A 20,715-nucleotide genomic window follows, 5' to 3' on the forward strand; every position below is an offset into this window, starting at 1 on the left:
TGGTTAGATGCATTGGAGGTTATTCGTATAGCGCTCAAATCTCCAAATGCTGCTTCAAAGCGCTTGGTCTTTATTTATTAGATCAATATGTGTTTAGACAGGTTCGTCTTTTCATAAACTTTGGGTTTAGATGAAAGTTCTTGGGAGGCGCGACATAGTTTCCCAGCTCCATGCATGATGTGCTGTTTCAATTCAGGTTTTTAGGTCTCGCCTGACCCAGCGCATGCGCTGGTCTGGCGAGACTTATTGTGAGGGCTCCAAAAAGTGCTACCAGGCCAGCCTGGAGCTACAGTGCATGTGCGCGGGCGCTCGCGCCGCGCTTTACCGCCATTACTTTCGGTTTAGCGGCCGCACGGCCGCTTTGATGTTTGATCGAGATTGCGATCACTTTCACTTTCGCGGCCGCAGGGCCACTTTGCATAGCCAATAGGTCTCGCTTTTGGGACCTTATAAGTATTTAGTTATGCAACTGTTGCATGGCTAAACACTTATAAGGTCCCAAAGGCGAGACCTATTGGCTATGCCAATGCTTGTTTTCTTTGAATTGTGGGACTTGTAGTCCTGTGTAATAATGGAATAAACAAATCTACAAGTTCCAGAATTCAAAGAAACACTTGGACTGGAGCTGCACATGAAGCATAGACCCGGGAAGCTTGGCGAGGCTGCTTCACGGGGGGGGGGGTCGAATATGGCTGGGTTGGAGCAGAGGTGGATAACAGGCATCCTTATGAGTGTAGCGCCAACCGCGTCGCGCCCGGGTCCGGAATAACCTTTCGAAAAGTAGCGTGTTTAGGAAGTTTTTCACACACACTGTGAACCTCTTGTCCCCATGCGATGGGGGTTACCAGTTTTAAACGCGGTGGCTTCAGAGCGCTGGAGGCAGGTTGGGGCGGGGGTGTCACTGTAGGGTTATGATGTGCGCATCCCGCGCGGGGGGGGGGGGGGGGGGTTGGGTTGGCCAGTACGCCTGTACGCCTCGGGGCGCTGTATTCATCCGCGCTCTCCGGAGGGCCCATTTGTCTTACATCCGCCCCTGTATTTGATGACATCGGACATCCGGCTGTTATGTTCTGGACCTTAGGCCCACATGTCAGAGAAAGGACGACACAGACACAGCGTATATGGTACTGTAAACTAGCCACGAGCACGTGCACTCCGGCCCTTTTATTAGCGGGGTCACCTGACTGGTGACGTCCGTGTTGGATGGGTGAGGGGGTGTGTGTGTGGGCCAGCCCTCGGGGGAGTGGCTGGCAGAAACACTAGACTGTGTCCAGCAGGACACAACATTCCTCCCAAATTTTAATAAAACGAAAAACAACAAACAAAAGTTCAACCTATGGGAAGGAATGAGAAAACAACTAAAATAAAAGAAGTCTCACAGTTCAGAGATGTAGCTCGCAGGACAGCGGTGGACAGGTGCAGCTGGGAGCACCCGGACGTCTTGGCACATGTCCATACTTTAACCAGGTATATCTGGGGACGAACACGGTGATGATGATATCCGGACCTTTCAGCTTCGCTTCAGTTGAGGGATGGTCCACCTACGTGATGTTCATCGGTCCAGCGTACTCTTGCTGTGATGCAATTCGTGTCCTTTTGTTCAAACATGGGTGCATCAGGAGCGTATAGATGAGTCCACTGTAACACACCGGACGATTGTTTCGCTTGATCCTTTGAAGACAGTCTTGGCATTCTGTGACCTGTTGAAATTCTCGGTTGGATGGCCTGGCTACTTCCTGGAATCCATTGGTGGGGCACAGTAAAGTCCATCTCTCACGCTCTGGGAGGCCCCTTGGATGAGTTGCCCCGGGACTGCATATGGGCTCTGACTCTGGAGCCACCGCCTCGTCACTCGTGCAAACTTCAGGGGTGGATGTGTCTTGGCCAGAAATATGCTCTCGCTACCAGGATCAGGACATGCGCTGGTTCAGCAGATGGTCACTGTATTTTCGGATCGTCGCTGGTTCTGGCAAATGGTGTGGGACTCCAGTTATTGTTCTTGATGCTCCAAGGATGGCAGTGATGCACATGACAGATGATGGAGTGGATGCCATGAGACGACTCGCACCACATCTGGTGATAGCTGGCAGTGAGTAGGGATGACTGGCGAATCTTTGCAGTCATGATACTCGTCGGACACTTGGTGCAGCTCTTCTGATTTGGTATTTGTGTAAGTAGAACAGGGATGCCCTTTTCTTTACGCAGCCGGCGACAGGTGGCTGACGGTCACTGAGAAAAATGACGTCCCCGCACCCCAGTGGCTGGCGTGTGTTAGAAGGTGCACTCTGGTGAACGGCGTCCCTTTGTTGACTTCCACTGCGCGCCAGTTGTCGTCTGCTTTTCTTGTAATAGGACCGTTACCGTCCTATATTTCTCCACTCCGTAGCTTTTCTGAAGATGTGGCGAGAACACCACGCAAACTTGTAGGGATCTACTGCTCACTCCAGTCGTGTTCTCTGGGCTTCGCATCTTCTCCCATCACGGACCACTCACCGGTCTGGTCCGGTCAGAAAAAGCTGGGCGTCTTCTCAGGTGCGTCCGCCAACTTCAGGGACGGTAGTGGGAGTAGGCATGCTTCTGTGATTTCAGGTTGCTGTAGGGGGTAAATATCTCCCTTTTCTTGCGTCAGTAGTGGTGACGCGCCACTCGGAGTGCTGGACTCTCCTCCTGCCTGCAACGGACTGTTGCACACCAAAGTCTTAAAGCAGTATTGGGGGCATTCCCTGAATAATCTCTGGCCCACTGCTGGGCGACGTTGGTGCAGGTGAGGCGATTACGATCTCTCTTCCTCCTGCTTTTGGGCAACACGGGGCCCCTCTCCCTTCTGGGAATCTCCTCGGTGTTTTGCAGATGGCGGGTAATCGCCCTTCCGTCTCCTCTTTTCCTTGCCTCTGCTCTGGCAGCAGTGGCGCTGTATACTTGCTTTCCTTGCTGTGGTGGTCACTTGCCACAAATAGTGTGTATACTTGTCTATCTCTTTTCTGAGAAATATCAGCCAGGTCCTCTTTACTGCGATGGGACCATTCACCGCAAGTTGGCGTGCAATGCTCACATTTCTCATTAGAGCTTGTCACTGTTGTGTGGCTTCTTCTCTCGGTTCACTGCACTTTCAGCTTTCCAGGGTAGGTAATTCTCTGACTGAAGGCATTGGTAGTGGCATCACACCGGCCTCGGGTCTGTACATCGCCGCCTCGCGCTGCGCAGATCCCATGATTTCTCGACCTTGTTCTTCCAAGAATTCAATTTCCTTGAAACACAATCCTTGCCCCCCCCCCCCCCCCCGCCCCCTCCGTCTGTGCCGCTTCAATCGATCTCTTCCAATCACTTGCCAACTCTATATTGGAAAATTCATGGCGGATTTATTTGGGGTCTCGCAGATTTAGAGTGGGGGCTGCTAACCTTGGGTGTGGAATAACAGAGAAACAGGCTGCCATGTTTCAGAAACCTTCAAAGGTCTCTAGAGGTCAGAGCAAACTGGGATTTTAAAGGGACGGAAGTATGATTAAAGTGTGTGGATATGATGACATGAACTGGGTTTTTGAAAAGAAGAAGCTTTATTAAAGTTACCACTTGTCAAAACCCTGGAGCATTGTGTCCACCCCCCGCCTCCACGTCGCTCAGTGCCCAGACACACACATGGTCTCCTCGGGGCCTCCTTCCAAAGCCGAGTGTTGTCACCCTCACACTTATCATAGTTACCAAGGTTTTCAACAGCCTCTCATACGTTTGCATACGTGTGCATGTATGTGTTTACGCATGTGTCTGTGAATGCTTGCACTGACAGATGCATGTGTTGGTTAATATGCGTGAACACATGTATGAACACGTTTGCAATCGTGCATATATGTGCATATGACTGACAGTTAAGTGGTTAACAATCGTATTATGTTAGACATCACCTTTACCCTTAGGCTGGTGCACTAGTGAGCCGTGATGAGCAGGCCTTTCGGAAACAGCGTTTTACGAGTTTACAAACCGAAAAACCTGTTACTTTGTAACAATCCGTGATGGTTGGAGTGTGGTGGGAAGGGGACATGTGATGGGCGAAGAAGAGGGTTCATATGTTTTAACTGAGGGTCAGATCTGTGGATACACCTGACCCCCAGCCTGAGATGAGATGGTTCCAGAGGGATGGGGAGGGGGGGGCAGAGGAGAGGAATCCCTCTAACTCTTGTTGTCGATGCCCTGGTGGTGGTGGCCAGGGATGGAAATGTTCTCCACCAGGTGGTGCTGTTTTCTCTTGTGGAACCATTTGTAGGCGGACGATGATTTGAAGTGGATGCTTTTTTAGGTCTCGCCTGAGTCAGTGCATGCGCTGGTCTGGCGAGACATTTAGTGAGTGGGGATTTTAAAAATGGGACCACAAACTTTTGCTTGTGGCCTAAGGGCTGTTACGTGCGCGGGCACGCGCGCAGCTGCCATCTGGCTTTCCTCTCACTTACTCTCCAGACCAGCGCATGCCCCTCCCCCATCACAGACCGCGTCTCGCGGCAGTGTGTCTTGTTTTAAACCTGTTAGTGCACGCCAAATTCAGTTTGTATTGTGCGCTCTCTATATTACCGTTATCGGTAATTATACATAAATATCTGCATACTGCGGATACATTTAATTTAACGTGCATCGAATGGGCATAGTGCTGCTTTCCTGTAAAGCCAGGATGCACCATATAAATGCACCCTTTGTTCTTCTTGAATCGCGTAGCAATTTTCATCATAAATCCTTTGGGTTTATATACTGCCGGTAAGGCTAGGATGCTTTCATGCCAAATAGTGAGCACTGCGCTACGGCCTCCAGGTGCGTCGCAAGATGCCAAAGTGCACCCCCGCCAACAATTCTTGACAAAGGGCATTACTGGGTGGCGGTCGAGTGATGCAGTTGGAGAGTGGCGGTGGTGCCCCTTTCAGCACTCACCGCTTTATCTTGTAATGAAGTGCTTGTTGGAAGTCCCAATGGACTGCCTAAAACAAAGACAATCGACCTGAAATGTGATGTGGGCAACCAGATTCAGCGTTGCGCCCAACTAGCGTCCCTCGTTTATATACTGGAAAGTAGGATGGATCAGTCCCCGTAGCAGTGAGTGCATGCAGGACCCCTGGTGCCCCCTCCCTGAAGTCATGAACACAACAGCGACCACCAGGTCCGGCAGAGAAACCCAAAAGAAGGCTTCATTTACGGACTGCAGAGACTGGTCGCCGTGCACTCCCGCGTATATCGGCACAGCTGCTCGGCTCACTCAAGCTCTGTGCCAGGCTTGGCTGATGGTTAAGAGGGTGGGGGCGGCTCGAAGTCACTGCTGCAGTGCAATCTGCCCATGTGAGAGGAACGTACTTCGGAAACACAGTTTACCAGCTGCACGTTTCGCCGTCCATCCATCTAAGGATCCCTAGCTCGTTACCCGGGTGACTCTGCCCGTCCGGTACCGTCAAGGTCTGATGCAACTTTGTTGGATTTTGTGTTTATGTAACCTTCATTTTTAGTCTCCTGTTTTTCTTTGTAACGTTTTATTTTTTTCCACTTTTCTCTTGTAACGGAACTGGCTCTATTGTACAGCGCTCTGACACCTTCGGGTAATGTCCGCGCTTTATAAAAATGCACTAAATAAATACAAAATAAAAGGCCCTTGTGATCGGCAACTGCGTTGGTTGAAAGACTTCCGCCGAGAGCCACCTGAGCTGTGCATTACGTCATAGACGCGTCGCTTAATGTGACCGCTTCTAACCGAAAGCGTCTTTCTGCGGCCCGCAACTTTTTATTCTGTGCTCGTGTAGCCGTTCAGCGAACCTATTCAGAGCCCACTGTGGCTGCCACTTATTATAGTCAACCTTCCCTGGTACTACCAGGAGGGTGATGGTGAGTGTGACGTGCTGTCCACGCCACACCTACTGCTGTATAACCATAGGCGTGAAGGGTAGGATGCAGTTACGCTCCCCTTTCGGCTGTAGAACATCCATCGGAGGTCCTGAAATTTGCATTTGTAGACCTATCATTTATTTTTTTAGTTGTTTGTGCGAACTCCTAGTTTGCCAAACTCAAGTGCATCCTTGGTTAAGTTATTATTTATGCCGTTTTACAAATACATATGTATTATATTTACGGTATTTGTTTGTGCCAACTACGAATCTGGTGCCTAGTCACCCAGCAATGGTGCTCCCTATGCCCTATCGCTCGATCTCTCGTCCTCATATTTTTCGCCACCTCCTCGCAACCTCTTGTTTGCTTCCATTTTCCCCTCTCCCAGGGCTTAATTTGTGCCGGTGCTTAGCACAGGCACTTAATTGACAGGGCCGGGTCTACAGTCTACACGCATCTGCTGCGCACGCAGTGACGCACATCACATTTTTCAATTTACGTTTGTGCAGGGGCAGCCACAGGCCGACGTGTTTTGATCTCCCGACTTGTGTGAGTCAGTAGTCCGTGCCGGGCTTGGTAAAAATTCCATGAAAACGTGATTCAAAAACAGAACCTGCGCAGTGACATGAGAAGGTATAGCTATCATCTCCACTGAATTATATGTACACGCAAAGAAAAATGTCAGAATACGCAGCAAATAATACCTTAAGTATTTCCACAAAAGGAACCAATGGTATCCCAATTCGATAGAACGAGCCAGTAATCCGCCGGCTGCCGGCGATTAAAAGTAAACAGTGTTGCTGACTTGCTGTGCCACTGGTGGGGGGTAGATACTTAGCCTGCCCTGAGCCCCAGAGGAAGAGATTCCTGCATTATTCATTTCATTAAAATATCTAAATACATTTAAATATAATAATGGTGGCCCGCAGCCCTGCCTTAGTGCTTCAGTGTTGCCAGTGCCACTAACTTGCCTGTGGGTGGGTGGGCGGTCCGAGATTTGGGCTGGATTTTTGGTTATGATGGGGTAGGGGCTGTGCGGCTGCCGGGCTGCGGGCGGCAACGTGCACAGATTTTTTTCACATTGCCAGTTTGCCATTGGTCATTGATTGCAAGCTACGGACGAGGACGTTGTTTCCTGGATTAATCCAATTTTGGCGATCGCTACGGCGGCACCCTATTACACCGGCTGGTGATAATTCAAAACATTCAAAAGTACTTGCAAAGAACAGACGACCCTGAGGGGTGTCGGCTGACTCCTCCACGAATAAGATACAGGGAAGTCATTCATCACTCTTGCTTGTCACTTGGCTGTCCTATATCTTCCTGTCCTGATGAAGACCCGCCTTAGATGCTTACAATTCTTCACTACAACCTAGGGTCGAAACGTCGACGTTGCCATTTCAACCTGTCCGCGCAACCCCACAACTAGAAATAAGGAATACAATATCCTGTGGTGGTCTGTGTGTCTGATGTTGGACCCTGTTACGAAAAAATCCTTTGCTCATCTGTGTTAATTTGTGTTTTATATGTTATTTATGTTCAGCACCATCTCACTAAACACAATCGGTCACTAATTGTTTCACAGTCCCCGTACTTTATCATTGTCTTTGGACAGCTATGTTTATATATCTTCTTGATTTATACAAAGAGTAAAAAGGAATTCATTTTCTGTACTTCTTTCATTGTTATGTGTGCGCTTAAGTTACCTTCATTGGGTGATATTTATGACTCGTGTTAAGTACATTCAGAAACTAAGATTTCGTGACACCCGACAGAACCACTGTCTTTGTTTTGAGTTTGCCGCGCCCCAGCATAACCGCTGGAGCGCGCAGCATGAAGACGCCGCCTGCCACCACAACGAGTGACAAGTCATTGCCAAGTTGGCCCCACCCGGCGACCGTGGCGTGTTGAGGGCATCGATCGGTGGCCAGTAGTATTGTCTGTCTGCTGTGTACTGCCTAATCCGTTATTACAAAGGCGGCACACTGCAGGCTGTGTGTGCGTCGTCGAGTCCCGGCCGGCCAGCCGGCCCCCACCACAGGTAACGGTAAGACAAGTTAAGTACAAATAAACGTACCTAGGGCAGCGCTGCTAAACACTGCAACTAGCGATGCCAAAGTGCCAATCTGTGGGCATAATCGTTGCCTGGCCGGCCCTGGCTTTGCCTGAGTTCAAGTTGCCCAAAAAAACAACCCTGATTTTTTTGGGGAGCGTGGTGGGGTAGAGGGCTGGCGGCGGGCCCTGACTCATCGGAATTACTAGGGTCCATAATAAACCCTTTGATCTGAGTTCGTGGTCCTTTCCGAGCCCTGCAGCGCGGGACACACGTCACCTCACAGTTCTGCAAAGTGTCGCACAATCTGCAGGTTTGAGGCTCGGGCCTGCCCACACTTCGTCCTACTGTGACTACCCCAAGTGCTCCCTCACGACCTTCCGTGACTTGCGTCGTCAGCGGCTCAATCGACACCAGTGTCCAGACCGCAAAGCTCCCTTTCAATCTCGCGTCGGGCTTCATAGCACAAGAGAGAGAGTCGTGACTGATCAGGACAAGAAGCGGAAGCTGTGAGTGATACCAGAGAGTCAGGCACGTGGCCACTTTCAAGTTTTTGCCCTATGTTTAGGTTTTGTGTTATTGTAGAGCTGAACTATCACTCCATGGGGTATCTTGGCGCTAAAAATGGGTCAAATATGGACTTATGCTTCAAGTACTGAGTAACGATTGTTAAACACCAGGGAAAAGCCAGGTCTTTAGAAGTCTCCTGCAACTCATGACCTTTGACTCCTCCTTGAGAAACCCGGAAGCAGGATCCGCTTCTGGGCGCTGTAACGGGTAAAGCCTGTCGGTGGCGAAACTTAGGACCCACCAATGTGATGGGAGGGCGCTAAACACATCTGGAAGCATAAGATAACATTAAACTCTAATGCATCTTTCCTAATAGCACACTTGTTTCATTTGATGTTCAGAGCATTTGTGCAGTGTCCAGTAAGAAACGCCTGAGTCATATATGGCAATTTACATAAGAATCAGCTACGAAATGAAGGGCGCGTTGGCACGCCCCTAAAGCCGGATTCTGCTATTTAGGACTAAGGATGCTCTCCCAAGAAAGCACAAAGTTTTACTTGAAGCAGAAACTAAGCAGCACTTTTTATCCCAGACTATCGAGCTAATTCTGGTGTGACTAGCATTCAACGAGCGTTGCTGCAGTTAATGGCCTCTCAACTGTGTATTTTACATCTTTTCCAGAGTACATCTTAAAGGCCGTGATTTAAAGTTAAAGGCCGTAATTTAAAGTGATAGCGAGCATGCGACACTGGCATCAGCCAATCACGGACTCCCAGCCTTTGGTCTAGATTAGCTCCTCGGTGGTCCTGGTACACCAGGCCGCGCCACCCTGCAAGGATGTCTGAATGTGAGGGGCTCTCACGCTGGCAGCCTGTCGGGTCACATGCTCGCCCCACTGTCCTGATGCCTGAGACTCGTGAGCACCAGTGAAGAATCAAGCATTGGCAAAGCAGCAGGTCTCGCCTATGCGAGATCAATTGGTTTTATTAGTGTTTTATTTTTTACATGGTATGATATGGCTTGTTATTCATTGTACAGTATTGTATAGTCTGTCATTGTATAGCATGGTATGTTATGGCATGGTGTGGCTTGTCGTATGGTAAGGACTGTCGTATAGCACGGTATTGCTTGTTATGGTATGGTAAGGCCTGTCATTGTAGGGTATGGTATGGCCTGCCATTGTATAGTATGGTATGGTATAGCCTGTCATTGTATGGTATGGCCTGTCATTGAATAGTATAGTATGGTATGGTATGTTTGGTGTTTTGCTGTTGATTTGAATGAGTTGTTATAATTGTGTGGCTTTTGGTGAGACAATAGAGACCATTTAAATAACTGAGATACCAGAAAAAAATTGTAGAAATGCATAATTTATTCAATTTTACAAGTAGTTCACAAACAAATGGCAAATCTCTCAATATGTAATTTCTGGTACCAGTCACACATGGAGGACTAACAACGTGAAAAGAGGAATAAGCAAGTTTGAGTGAGCTGCTGTCGGTTTATACAGCTCACACCGTATCATGAATCGCCTCTTGGCTCTTGCATAGTAGGTGTTTTATTTATTCAACGCAATGACGCTCCTGTCAGTTCTCTTGGAAAGATGAGAGACTGAGTCAGCAGAGGTTCAGAGGTGGCCCTACAGACAGAGTTCAAACCACTGAGCTGCTACTCGAAGTATCTATCACTATCAATGTCTGATATCCTGCTCTCAGTGCACGCACCTCTTGTCCTACAGTTCTTGTGAGGCACCAGGTGGCCCCAGCGCCCTTGTGGGAGGTCCGCCTCCTCTCTTTCCTACAGCATCACATTCACAAAGTATGTCAAGGTGTGATACTGTGTATAACAAGCCAACCATAAGTAACACCCCCGAACTGTGACGACACTGCGTCCTTGGGAAGATAGCTCAGTGAGATATGCTCTAGCTGTCGAGTGGGGTGTATATATATGTGTGTGTGTGTAATCTGCAAGCTTCACACTTAGTCATTCAACCTTTTGAAGTAGACCCACTGAATAGTAACACCTAGTATTTACAGTGCTTTAAAGAGACAAAGTCCACAGTTAGCAAGCACTATAAAAACAAGTAATCACCTTTTATGGTTCTAATATTTAAACCAGTCATATTATATCACACTATTGTCTAGATAATTGTATAAAGCAACCACAAGGAGATGATGGACAGAGCGCTGAAACTTTTCAGACACTCACCCCCACTCATAGATCTGGGTTGAATCCACCATCATTCTCTAGCTCACTTTACCACCCCAGTTCAGACACAGCTATATGCAAATCAGTCTTGACCCTGCGCCTCATGGGGACAGTTCAGACCGAACTGCCAAGCCAGGTCTTCCCTGGACCCACATCAAGCATCCTGAGACCGGTTTCGGGCTAATAGCCCTCATCAGCCAGGCTAGCTTGAATCCAGTGGCAAAGTGAGTGAGGGACCCACGTCTGGCCATACCCTTCCAACACAAGGAGATGATGGACGGAGAGCTGACATTTTTCAAACACTCACCCCCAGTGACAGATCTGGGTTGAATCCATCATCTTTCTTTAGCTCACTTCGCCACATCAGTTCAGACATAGCTCTATGATCTGCATTCTGTCCATCAATTGTTCTTTTTGCATTTTTTTGATAAATGTATCGGCTCAGATGTTATTCACTTATTTGCTTCAGAGTTAGAAGGCTCCCTTGCTGAAATTCAGATCGGGTATTACATCTGACTTTCAGCAGTGCAAGTTGAGGATGTGGGTGGAGCCAGTGGAATAAGTAGGTGGAGCTGGGGAACATGGGTGTAGCCTCTGACAAACATTTGAGCACCTGGACTTCATATTTTACAAATTAAGCACTGCCCTTTCCTTCTGTCTTTGCTCTTGCTCACGTTATTACAGTTTCTGTTTGCGACTTCTAACCGCACAGTCCTCACCGTAGATGATTCCCTAGGTGTCAGACTGGATCCAGAAAATTAGTACTATTTCTGCGCGCTGGTAGGTAGCGTTGAGTGACACCTCATCATTAGGTGGCTCTGCATCAACGTTGTCTGCGTGGAAAGGGACGTGTGGTCTTTGCATTGGACCTATCCAGTTGTTCCTTTCTGCCTTAACAGTGGGGATTCGGAGAGCTACTTCAACCACTTTTTTTTTTTAAAACCTTTTAGTCTGTTATTTTTTTAACTTTTACCGACATACATACCAGAACAATGTAAACACTACACTATGGGGAACAATTCCAAAAGTTTGAAATGCAGGCAGACTCAAAATACTGCACTATCTGCCTTATGCCATCAATGCATCCGGGTCATTGGGGGGAGGGGGAGGTAAGGCCTTGAGGGTGGTGGTGGTTGGGGGTGAGGATCTGGAGGCATAGGGCAGCCGGGCACTGCATCAACAGTGCGGAAGAGAAGTGCATGCTTGGTGATTTGGAAGGTGTAGGATAGCAAGAAAGGTTTTGTCCGTCGTACACTAGCCACATGACCTATTTACGTACCCCTGAACAAGGAATGATGTGGAAGCGTGTGGCCTTGACACCGCCACATGGCCTATTTACGTACCCCTGAACAAGGAATGATGTGGAAGCGTGTGGCCACCACACCGCCACATGACCTATTTACGTACCCCTGAACAAGGAATGATGTGGAAGCGTGTGGCCACCACACTGCCACATGACCTATTTACGTACCCCTGAACAAGGAATGATGTGGAAGCGTGTGGTCTCGACACCGCCACATGACCTATTTATGTACCCCTGAACAAGGAATGATGTGGAAGCGTGTGGTCTCGCCACCGCCACATGGCCTAGTTACGTATCCCTGAACAAGGAATGATGTGTAAGCGTGTAGCCTCGACACTGCCACATAGCCTATTTACGTACCCCCTGAACAAGGAATGATGTGGAAGCGTGTGGCCTCGACACCGCCACATGGCCTATTTACGTACCCCTGAACAAGGAATGATGTGGAAGCGTGTGGTCTCGCCACCGCCACATGGCCTAGTTACGTATCCCTGAACGAGGAATGATGTGTAAGCGTGTAGCCTCGACACCGCCACATGGCCTATTTACGTACCCCCTGAACAAGGAATGATGTGAAAGCGTGTGGCCTCGACACCGCCACATGACCTATTTACGTACCCCTGAACAAGGAATGATGTGGAAGCGTGTGGCCTCGACACCGCCACATGCCTGTTTACGTACCCCTGAACAAGGAATGATGTGTAAGCGTGTGGCCTCGACACCACCACATGGCCTATTTTCGTACCCCCTGAACAAGCGACAAAGAATGACGTGGAAGCGTGTATTCTCGACACCACTCAAGGGGGCGGGCCAAAAGCCCTCTCTTTCTGTATTTTTTGGGTCCTGCCACAACCCGGGGAGGAGTTTCCCATTTTTTCAGTATATGGGTCAGATTTGGTGGACTAGTGTGCAGGCAAACTCTAAACCCCAGTGGCAAGTGTCACCCTGACTTCCACCTGGCGAGATAATTCAACATGTTAAGCAGTTGCCACCAACATCTCCGGTTATGTGCAGGACAAAAAGCAAACTCACTGTTACATCTTTCCGGGATCGGAGCACCGAGGTCTGTTGAATAGGGTAGCAGTAACACCTGTCATTTACAGCGCTTAGAGACTGCAGAAGCGCTGTGTGGAATGTTATAGGAAATATTGATTTTATTGTTTTCGGATTATTGCTCTGTCTTGTTGATGCACTGATGTGGGGCATTGCCCTGCTTAACCAGTAGGACTTTAAATTACTGGGCAAGAATAGATGCTGGTGGACTTTAAATTTGAGTAAAAGCCATTGCGATTTGGGGGCGTCGATCTGGAAGTATTATTGTCCATCAGTAAAACATCAGAGTTGAAGCACTTGACTAAAGTTCAAGAGATGGCTGCTCAAGCGCTTGGGTGTTTAGGAGGGCATGTTGATGCTCAGTGTTGAAGGCCACCAAGAGTTTATTGAGGACCAGTAGGCATGGTTCACCCTTGTCGGTGATCTCAAGGTATCACTAACGCCCTGTATTGTGTCTTTTATACGACAGCAGGGGACGACACCCGATTGGTCGGCCTGATGAAGACTGTAGCACTGGATGTTGCCTTTAAGATGCGCAGCGTTGAGGTGTTCAACAGGGACCAGTAGGGATGGATCACCCGCGTTGGTGATCTTCAACTTTAGAGTGTCAATGATTCCCTTAATTGTTGCGTCTTCTATACGACAGCAGAGACCGCACCTGGTTGGTCGGCCTATTGAAGAATCTAGCAGTGGAAGTTGTCTTCGAGTTGCACAGTGTCGAATAGTTTAACGAGAGCCAGTAGACCTGGTTCACCTTTGTTGGTGAGCTTCATGTGTCAATTGTGGTCAGTGCATCCAATATGCAACAGCAGGGGGCGCACCTGATTGGACGGCGCGGCAAATACTGTAGCAGTGGATTCAAGATGCTCAGTGTTGAAGTGTTCAACATGGACCAGAACACATGGGTCCCCCCTTGGCTGATGGCCAGGGTGTCACTGATGACAGCTGGGAAGGCACCTGATTGGTCGGCCTGGCAAGAACTGTAGCGGTGGATGTTGCCTTCAAGATGCAGAGTGTTCAAGTGTTCCACGAGGACCCGTAGGCATGAGTCCTCCTTGTCGACGATCTTCAGGGTATCATCGAGTCCTTGTATTGTTGCATCTTCTATACAATAGTAGTGGATGGCACTGGGCTGGTCGGCCTGGCCAAGGCTGTAGCGGTGGATGTTGTCTTCAAGATGCAGAGTGTTCCAGTGACCAATGGGGACCAGTAGGCATGAGTCCTCCTTGTTGATGATCTTCAGGGTGTCATCGAGTCCTTGTATTGTTGAATCTTCTATACAATAGTAGGGGATGTCACTGGGCTGGCCGGCTGGCCAAGACTGTAGCGGTGGATGTTGTCTTCCGGAATGAGGTCCCCTTCTCTTCCTTTGACCTTGCCTTAGGATGGGGTCCATGGGGAGAGCTGATGAACTGCTAGTTGGCGATATGTCTGGGTCAACGCTGGGCTTTGTGCAGGTGGAGAACTCTCCATACATTTCAGAGTGAGCGTGGGTGGTGGTTAGGGAGCGCGAGCTGTTAATGATTCGATGGCACAAGGAGCAAACACGTCATGATCATCATAAGATGACGTCGGATTGTACTTAGCTGACGTCATCGATTGAAAGGGCGTGGGATGTGCAGATAAGTCACGTAGTGTTCATGTTTTATATTAAACTGAAAGTGAATACGTGGGCGGGGCCAGTGGTGGAGCGGTGGTGGTGATAGGTCGTGTGGTGTTCTGGCAAACGGAATTGATTTTGTTCTCAAAGAGGGTTCGGAGTTGGTGGATTGTTCCATGTAGTGTGGGTTGATGGGGGTGGGGCGGTGGGTTTATGTACTGTCTGATGCACTTCCGGATTCTTTGCTCTCATTGTCTCCCTCAGAGACGGCCTTAGTTCAGCTGTCTCATAAGGTACACTCTTGAATGAGAATAGAGCGCTCCGTCTCTTCCAGCTTTCCCCAGACTGTCACTGAGGCTGAAAAGAGAGCGTCAATAAAAGGGAGCTGAGCTCTGTCTCAGGCAACAGAGAGGGTTGGAGAGACAGAGAGCAAGAGAGACAGGAGAAACAGAGGGTGGGCATACACCTCTTGAGAAGGAGAGACCTGAGGAGACAGGGAGGAGAAGAGACAGCGAGATATTCAAGTCATGAGAAAGAAGAAGCTGGAGAGACTGAGACTGAGACAAGAGACCAGAGAAGAAGAGAGTGTGAGGCATACAGCTCCTGAGAAAGAGAGAGCTGGAGAGACTAAGAACAAGAGAGACAGGAGAAGCAGAGAGGGTGGGGCATACACCTCTTGAGAGGGAGAGAGCTGGAGAGACAGAGAACAAGAGAGTTTGAGACATACACCTCCTGAGAGAGAGAGCTGGAGAACAGAAGAGACAGGAGAAGCAGAGAGCGCGAGACATTCACATCCCGGAAGAAAGCCGTTTAAAGAGACTGAGAGGAGGAACGGGTGAAGCCGCGAGTGAGACGTGCCCTTGCTGAGAATGAGACAGACACACATTCCGCTTTCTCTGACTCACTCCTGTTCCTTCTCTCTCACTCCTTCACCCCCCCCCCCCCCTCCCATCGACCTTCATTATTAAACTCCCCCATCAGGACTCCTCGTGAACTATCTCAGTTGGGTCATTTGGGGCCGCCGAGTTTGCTCTCCTCCGACAGCAGCATCTTTTAGGGATGAATAGACCGAGTGCAGCCTCGCCAAGCGCCTGGACTGAAATCCCGAAGCGCCTCAGCCGCTGAGAACAGAAATATATAAACCGCTTAAAAATGAGGGTCCAGACAATAGGCTCCCCGGTGACTCGTTATCTTCTGAACATAATGAACCTCGAATTAGGTCAGGGGGGTCCGGGCGCCATGGCAACCAGTCCCCCCCCCCCTCCCCGTTTCTGTCTAGCGCCTTAGTGAGCCTGTAGTGTACCACATGAAGACGTGGACCCCAGAACCAACCTGTGCAAAAACACGACCCCAAACTGAAGCTACGAAAATCTAATCCTTGCCTAAATATCTACCTACAACAAGCACTGGCAAAGCCAACCGGTCTGGCATCCAAAGCGTGTGGGATGGTTAATTGTTCACATTGCAAACAATGTCAGAAAAGATCAAAGAAGAAAACACATGCTGCCCACAAAATGAAGCGGCCATGCAAATGAAATCAAAATATTGAATTAAAAACAAAAAAATAACTAGCTTCCAATTTATTAGAACAGTATGCATGCTCCATACAGGTCAGTGTACCTACAACAGGTATGGAAACCTTTTTCGTTCGTATTGGACATCAAAGGAAAATATGAGTCTTACTTGCACAAAGGAAAGGTACTATTGGCTTTGAACTATAACCCGAAGACATCGTTTAAATACACACGAATGACAAAAAATAAAAAGGAAAAAAAATGGAAAGAAAAAACGTTGATAAACTAATGTAGTGGCCCGTCTGCCCTTGCGCTGAAGTGGGCATCTTTTTAGGCAGATACACATATGTGATGAAGCAAAATGCTGTCACTCACAGTGCAAGACAGCCAATGCCTGAAGTGGGCTAACCCGTGGCCCTATGCTGTAAGGTGTGATATGGAGCAAAATGTGAATGACAGCTGAACAGACCAATGGATGAAGAGGATTGACACAAAGCACTTCTGTTTGTATTTATTATTTATATTTTTTAATTAAATGGCATTGGAAAGGAGGCAGCTTACTCTAGGCAAGATCCAAAAATGGCAGAATAAAGCACTCTGCCCCCCAAATGCGCGGGAGCTGTGGTCAATTGATAGTAAATTATTCAGACCTAAAATATGTGGGAAGTGGGTGAGGTTAGCTTTACAGATTAAGTACCGGTTCTTTTCATGAGGTGATATTTGTCCACCTTCGAGAGTTTGGCAGCTCAAATGATCCAGTTGATGTTTTTGTAAAGCATAGCTTTGTAGTCTCGTGAGTCGGAACCAACTATTGGTCGGTGAAAGTCTTCATAGCGCCTCGAGAGCAGAAGGTGCTTTACTCTGGCCCACCATGAACATAGGTGTGTCCTTTTCAAGAGCCCGTGACGGGTGAGGGAAGAAAATGGCTGCTCTGTAGACTGAGCCCAAGTCAGGGGTGTAACGCAGGCCCATGCAGCCGCTTTGATGTGTGGGGGGGCCCAAACCCTTCAGAAGGCCCAGTCCACTCCGGCCAATGGATATCTGTGAGATATGGAAGACTCGGGGCGCCTCTTCGCATTCTGGGGGTGGGGGGTGCCCTGCCATTTTAAGTTACGCCACTGGCTCCGCTGAGGAGCAAGGCAGAGTCAAGTTGTCGCACGCGCACAGCAGTTGCCCTCTAAGCTGGAAGCATTAACCCTGGAAGCAGTCCTCTGTGCCATTCACTGTATCCGGGTACGGTGTGTGTGAATGCCAAGGGACCTGCAGTCGCAATGACCGGACCCTACCCCATGCCCTCCGCCGTATAGTTTCCCAGACAGTGGGGGTACTGCTGTGCGCGTGCGACAACGTGCATGCGACAACTTGAACAGGGCCCATGTCCCAGCTGTCTTTGTCTTGCTGCCCCCCTTCCTTTTTTATTTTATTTATTTATTATTTTTATTCATACCTGGTGCAATCAGCAATCAATACAATAAATAAATACTACATTTAGAAACACATTATACACAAATTGATTATCACAATAAAAATCAGTCGATGTCAATATGTAAATATTAATCAGGCTTACGCTACTAGGAGTCTTAAAAATATATACACAGCGTTACTACACAGGTATCAAAGTCAGGGAGCATATAGTTAAAAACAAAAAAACAAAACATAATATGTTGGGAAAGGGCCAATTTATAAACGGGAGTCCCTCCAACCCTTGAGGGGGGCCCAGATGTTCTGCCCCAGCTCCCTCATTCGCCTACCTCTCCGGGTATAGCGGGAGGATTCGATGCTATGAATCCCCAAGAGTCTAGACAGCCACATCTGAAAGGCGGGGACCGTAGTATCCTTCCGGCCTGCAGCCAACAGTATCCGGAGAACCGCCGCACAAATAAAAACAAAAGCTTCCTTCTCCTTATTCAAACTAAGGGTACAGTCGGTTCCTATTATCATTAGGGTAGGGGATAGGTTGATCTTAACACCTAGCAGCCACTCCCAAAATGTTTCGATCTGAGCACAAATCTCCCATAACTTATTACAGTGGTAAAACCTATGTACCAAATTAGCAGGCCCCTCGTGACACCTTGGGCATTTATCGTCGTCCCTCTTACCCCAGTCAAATAGCTTAGCTGGTGTAAAGTACAAGTTAAACAGCGTTTTGTAGTGTTGAGCTCTCAGATTCGTAGATCGGAACAGTTTCCCAGCCAGTTGTAGCGCCTTATCTGAGTCCACATCCGAATCCCCTAATTTCAACATCCAAGAGGCCTCGACCTTATCTAAGTCATCTTGTATTGTTGAAATTAGTGCGCAGTAAAAACCCCACGGCTTCCCTACCTAAAAGCAATTCCAAGATGGATGGGGGATTTACATTCCCAAACGGACAGTCAGACAAATTTGTGACACAATCTAATAGTATTGCCATCTGGCTAAAAAGACAGGATAAAATCTAATATTGGGGACAGCCAGCCCTCCCTCATCCTGCGGCAGAGACAGATATTTCAGAGAGCGTCTAGTTGTCCCATACTGCCAGATAAAATTCATAAAAACTGCCTCAATAGAATTTAACACGCCCTCCCCCACCATAAGCGGGATAGAGCGAAAAAGATACAGTAATTTGGGGAGCATGGTCCTCTTGAGCACATTGGCTCTCCCTATTATGGACAGATGTATAGAGTCTATTCTTTTTAACTCTGCCGCCATTGAGTTAACAAGTGGGAGAAAATTCTCTTTAATAATTGTATCCATTACGGGACTAATCTTAACCCCAAGATAAACTGCTGAATCCGTGTATCTTCCATCCTGCTTTATAATATTATTCGAACAGATTATCTGGGTCTTGCTTTCATTAAGAAGATACCCCGAACGCTGACCAAACTCCGTAGTTATCCCTGTAAGGGCAGTCATAGCCGTCTCTGGTTCTATAGTTGTTATTGCCAAATCATTCGCATAAGCCAGCAGCTTGGTTTCAAACCCATTACAAACCACTAGCTTAATACCCTCACACCCTAATATCCTTCGTACCAGTGGATCGATATACAGGGCAAATAGGATTGGCGAGCAGGGGCACCCTTGTCGAGTCCCCCGAGAAATATATATTTCATCTGAGCTGCCTCCCATTACTTGAATTCTGGCTGTAGGATCAACATACATAGCTTTTATAGCACTCATTATATTGGGGCCAAAGCCTCTCCATTCCAATATCCCCCACAAAAATTTCCACGTGACGCGATCAAAGGCCTTTTCCGCGTCCAGAAGGATCATGGCGGTCCGTCCCCCCGTGACAGCCTGCACATCAAACAACGTGATGGCCCGCCTGATATGATCCGTTGTCCCTCGACCCGGGATAAACCCATGCTGCCACGGGGAGACCAGACCGCCAATGACCCCTCCCAGCCTTTTAGCCAAAACCTTAGCATAAATTTTCGTGTCCGTATTTATGAGGGATATTGGACGATACGAACCCAGATCTTCCTTAGGCTTGCCCTTTTTGTGGAAGACAATAATATTCGTTTCTTTCCAGGAGTCTGGAATTTTTCCAGAGCAGATTATGCCAATAAATAAATCCAATAACAGGGGAGCTATCACGGCCTGTAAGCATTTGTATAATTCAAGTGGGATACTGTCTGGCCCTGTAGCCTTCCCTGCTGATAACTCCTGCAATGCTTCTACCACTTCACTTAGTGCCAGATCGTTATCCAATGCCACTCTATCCTGCTCGGCCAAATTGTGACCGAAATCTTCAAACGCCAAACTAGCAAACTCTGCCCTGTCCTCTTCCGTATAAAGTTTTTGATAGAAATTCTTAAAAACCTTACGGATATCCTCTGGTTCCACATACTCCTGGTTACCTTCATGAATTTTCGTTATCATATTTCTACTATAGCCCTGCCTGATCCTTAATGCAAGAAGTTTACCCGCCTGTTCTCCCATCTCGTATATCCTACCCCTGTGTGTCTGGTAATCATCGACGTTTTTCTGAGCTATCTGCTTATGTACTTCCGCCTTGATAGCCAGTATCTTCTGCTGACTACCATCGGCCTCATTTCCACGTGTAATATCCCTCAGATGTTGCTCTTCTGCCTCTGCCAGCTGACCCATCAATTTCTCTTGCTCCTCTTTCCTCAGCCTAGCAGAGAAGCTGATCGTCTCCCCTCTCAACGCCGCCTTAAGAGTCCCACACATTATTTCGGGATGCACTATACCTATTTATATCAAAAAAAATTTGAGCCCAATTCTTTAAATGTTCTACAAATTTGGGATCCACTAACAATCGCCTCTCAAAAGTCCATCTGGAACGGGAGTAAGTAACCTTATCAATTTCATATAGTAAAATTAGTGGGCTATGGTCGGACATCAATTGTGGTAATTTTTTAATACGTACTATCCGCGCCTCCATAGAAGAAATGAGAAAGTAATCCAGCTTAGTGTATTTCTTAAAGGGGCATGAAAAGTAGGTGAACCCTGGATTGTGAGGTTCTTTAGACCCCCCACACATCCAACATGCTACGTGATTTAATTAAGGAGCACAAGGCTCTAAATACCTTGGGCTTACGGCCAACATAGTTAACATTATTGTCGATATCTATGAGATCTGTAGCGATATTAAAATCACCACACACTACGAGGGGGCATGGCC

At 48.0% G+C, this 20,715-nt stretch overlaps 1 protein-coding gene across 1 annotated transcript in view; it reads left to right on the forward strand.

The window, feature by feature from the left end:
* Nucleotides 1-20,715, forward strand: part of PLXNB1 (plexin B1) — a 469,341-nt gene that overhangs the window by 262,675 nt on the left and 185,951 nt on the right. The window lies entirely within an intron of this gene.

This window comes from Triturus cristatus, chromosome 9 (assembly GCF_964204655.1).
Source record: "Triturus cristatus chromosome 9, aTriCri1.1, whole genome shotgun sequence".
Classification (NCBI taxonomy): Eukaryota; Metazoa; Chordata; class Amphibia; order Caudata; family Salamandridae; genus Triturus; species Triturus cristatus.